The sequence below is a fragment of the Piliocolobus tephrosceles genome, chromosome 2 (assembly GCF_002776525.5).
Source record: "Piliocolobus tephrosceles isolate RC106 chromosome 2, ASM277652v3, whole genome shotgun sequence".
NCBI lineage: Eukaryota > Metazoa > Chordata > Mammalia > Primates > Cercopithecidae > Piliocolobus > Piliocolobus tephrosceles.
The window spans coordinates 134,223,671-134,228,333 of NC_045435.1; positions in this window are offsets into that span (position 1 = coordinate 134,223,671).

Here is a 4,663-nt window from a genome sequence, read left to right on the forward strand (position 1 = left end):
ACCTGCACGTTATGCACATGTACCCTAGAACTTAAAGTATAATAAAAAAAATAAAAATAAAAAATAAAAAATAAAAAAAAGAACCAAAAAAAAAAAAAAAAAGAATTTAAAATTTATGAAAAACACAGGTGTGACTCTCCCTAAAACAAAACCTTGTTAAGTTTTTCATCTGTATCCTTCCAGAGGGATAAAAATATGTGTGAGCCAATTAGTGTTTGATTGTACTTTTATTACATAAAAGAAATTATTCACTCTAAAAAAAAATTTCTTAATAATATTAAAAGCTTTTTAAGGGTTTTAAGCAGAGAATTACTATGGTTGTATTAACACTGTTAAAGATAACTCTGGCTGCTGTGTATAGAATGGATTTTAGAGGGCAGCCAGATTAAAGTCAGAGAAAGCTTCAGGAGGCTTCTATTGCAGACCTGGTGAGTGGTTTGGTGGAGATGGAGTGAAATAAACTGATTAAAATAGCCAGAGAGAGAGAATCAATAGGACTTGGAGGAAAGAGAGGAAACAGAAAATGTACTACAATTTATTATCAGTAAAAACTAATTACTATTATGAAGTACAAATGCACTCCCCTCCTGCCAAAAGGATCATTCTTACCTCAATATTGTTTTTTTAAAAAAGGAGTAAACACAGTTCGTTTATGGCTTGGCTATGTTCACTGTGCACATCATCTTTTAATCAGATGGTGTCTTGATTCTGTATGGTCTGGTTCTTGTTTCTTCAGTTTACCCTTTGTTGTTTTTCTTTTGATGTGCTGTGTTTACTGTATATTTGAATAATTTACTCTATTCTACCTCATAACCTTTGTACTCAGAAGAACAATTCAAGGCCTTCAGTTTTATTACATTACTATAGGTACAGAAAAGAAGAAACAGTGATGAAAAGAAAGGATGAAAACAGCTGGGCTAAGTGTAAAAGATGGATGAAGTACTGCAGTTCATAGAGAAATCAGTGAAGGGCTGAGGGAATTTGACAAAAACAATGAAGAAGGATGGCATGCAGTATTAAGGAACCAGGGCTCCATTTTGAGAAGGAACAGCAAAGTAGCACTTAAATGAGCATGTTTCATACTCCAGTGCATGGTATTTCTATGCAAGAACTTGTTTGTGTATTTTTTAACTACCTAATCAACATTTCTTATGCCTGCCTTCCTTTTTGTGAGGAAGTGGCATAGATCATCTAGTGAGATATAAATAAGGACATAGGAAGCTGGACATTATGTAAGGATAAAGCTATGTCTGTCCTTATATAAATAAGGACCTAGGAAATGGCCTCACAAGAGGCCATTTCACAAGTAAGGAAAAAGAGGTCATTAATTTTGAAATACAAAAAAGAAACGAGAACATCAAAGCAATGCAAAGGAGTTAATAGAAGAAAAATAAAAATTGACTGACAAATTTCTCTCTTCTACCTCCTCTCTGGCAATTGTTTCCTTAAAATCTGAAAATGTGGTTTGATTTCTCATCATTCTTCCGAAACTATCTTAGAAATCCCTCCCTGGTGGCCTCTAAATTTATAAATACAAAGGCCTTTTACATCATAATGTTCTGTTCCACTTAAAAATGAAGCTATATAGACACACCACTTCTTTCCCAAAATTTAAGTACTTCTCTATGAACTACTAACTATAAAAGTAGGACATAGTCATTTTTTAAGAAAAGGAAAAGAAAACAATGCTAAGAAGAAATAAAAATTACTCCAAATTGACAGTTCAGGGTAAAAAACTAAAAGCTATTAAATGGTTATGCTTCTCAACCTCTAGTATATCTTTCTGTGAATATACACTCACACATAGAAAAGAATATGCAGTTTTATGTAAATGCACTGTCCATACTCTTTCCTAACCTGCTGTTTTTCACTCAGCAATGCCAATAGTTACACCATCAATTTTAACGATAGGTTATTTTAGTTTTTTTCTACTTTTTCACTAACATGTTTCAGAACATGAGGAAAGAAGAAAATCTTCTAAATTCTTTGATTGGAGACATCAGAATGCTGATGTCAAAACTGATAGAACCCACCAAAAGAAACCATGCACCCTGCTTACATATGAGTGTTGACATACTTACAAGATTGTTTTCTTGGTTTTATCCATAGTGGTTGGGTTGTGAGACTTAAAAAGGATGTGTTTGATACATGTTTTAAAGGATGTAAGAAAAACTGGCCAAATGTATACCTCAACTAAGTGGGTCTAGATCTAAGTTTCCAAAACCCTACAAATACTGAGTTTTGTTCTACATTTCATACTTCAAAATACTCATTGCTATTTTCATTTATTTGATTACTACAAGGTAGAATATCCTTTCACATGTTTATTGATTTATTGATCATTTACACTTTTCCTTTCTGATATACCTTTCAACTCCTTTGTCCTTTTTCCTATCCTGGTGTGTATTATTTGAATTTTATTTTTAATCTATTTATCAAAATTGGAGAATTAACTCTCCATCTGTCGTATTAATTGCAAATACTTTTCCTAGTTCCTGAGGTTATCGTCAACCTCATTTATTGTATTTTGGCAGCCAAAGTTCTCCACTCTTTCCTTTCCCTCTCTCTCACTTTCTCTCTTCTTTTCCTTTTTGCAACATGATCAGAAACTTAGAAAGAACTTCCCAAACAAGACATTATACAAATTTTGCCTTATGCTTATTTTAATAATTTTAGAATTGGATTTTCTGCATTTAAATATTTGATCCACTCAGAATTTATTTTGGATATTTTTATTATTCCCAATAGCTATCCAGTTATATGTCACCTTTTTTATCACTTTATTTATTTATTTTTTGCTAATAAATCTCCACTCCCCCAACCAGGCACTCGGTTTTAGATATCACATTCATTAGACTATATTCTAATACCTGTGGGTGTAGTCCATGGTTTCCCTGGAAACTACAGGGAAGATGATTATCTTTTCCATTAATATTGGTCTCTTCCTAAACCATTCAGTTATTTTTATAACTATTCTTTTATAATACATTTTACCATATAAAAGCATATATCTCTTTACTTTTTCTCATGAGAATTCTTTGCATATTCCTCAATTGAAATGTAGAATCATTTTTATCAAATTAAGAAAAAAATCCTATTGGTGCTTTGATTGAAATTTACATGTTTATAATTATTTTAGTGAGAATGGACACCTTTAGAATATTTAGTGTTTGACTTTAAGACTAATTACTGTCTTCTTGTTTTCTTTTTGACAGTAGTTTTAGAGTCTCTCTCAAAGTAGTTCTACGTATTTCCAAGTTTATAATTATCTAGATGATTTAATATTTTTAATATTGTAGCTTATATATTTACTTTTATTATATTCCTAATAAATTGTCTTTTATTTAAAAAGCTATATTTGTGTATATTCATTTTGTTATTTTTGTTCATTCATTTTGTTATTTTTCAAGAAAGCATATTTAACATTTTATCTAGGAAAGTAATAACTTACATTCTTTTGTTTAATAGTGAGATATTTATTTTATTTTCTAATCCAATTGTCATGGCTAGCATGGCAATGATGCTCTTAACTTCAATGGAACTTTTCTGGTACAGAATTTTAATACTAATAATGACAGAAAAGTCTTTCACAATATACAATAAATGTGCTGAGAAAAACAATCCCAGATTTTTTAGTTTTTACATTAAATTAAACTGAACAAGTTTCTTTTCTACAATGTCTCAGAGTTTTTATTGTGTTTTTTATATTTTATCAGTTTTAAGAACATCATTTTAAGTGGATAATTTCTTAAGTTTATTTGACCACCTTCCCTAGAATTAGCCTTCTTAGATGCACAGTTAATCCCAACACAAACTGTTAGTTTTATGTATAGAATATATACCACACATGTGTGTGTCAGGCACCAATCCATATAATCCATATAGTTTTATTCTACTAAATCTTTTTTTAACATTGTCATTTTTAATCAGAGTGTTTTAAACTGAGTGTTACCAAATACTTCTTGGGAAATATATGGGGATGATTGTTGTCTTAGTTTGTTGCTGCTGCTATAACAAAATACCTTTGACTGGGTAATTTATAAATAATGAAAATTCATTTCTCATGGTTCTGGAGGCTGGGGAGTTCAAGATCAATGCAAGAGCCAATTCAGTGGCTGGTTAGGGCTTTGTCTCTACCTCACATGGCATGAAAAAGAGCCAGAATGTGCCCTTTAACCTCTTTTATAATGGCACTAATTCCTTCATGAAAGTGGAGCCCTCATTGCTTTGTTAACAACAACAAAAAAACTCTGTAAAATGCTTTAAAGAGGTTTATTCTGAGTCAATATTAGTGACCATAGTCCATAGAAAACATAAATCTAAGAAGCCTTGAGTAAGTGGTCCCAAGGTGGTTAGGTTAGTTTGATTTTACACATTTTGGGGAGACAGGAGTTACAGTTGCAGCAGGACAAGCCACAGACAAAACTCCTCAGACACCGAGTTAAAGAAGGAAGGGCTTTATTCAGCTGGGAGCTTCGGCAAGAGTCACATCTCCAAAAAACCAAGCTTCCCAAGTGAGCAATTCCTGTCCCTTTTAAGGGCTTACAACTCTAAGGCAGTCTGCATGAAAAGGTCGTGATCTATTGAGCAAGCATGGGGTACGTGAACAGGGCCTGCGTGTTCTGGTAATCAGAACGGAACAGAATAGGACAAGGATTTTCAC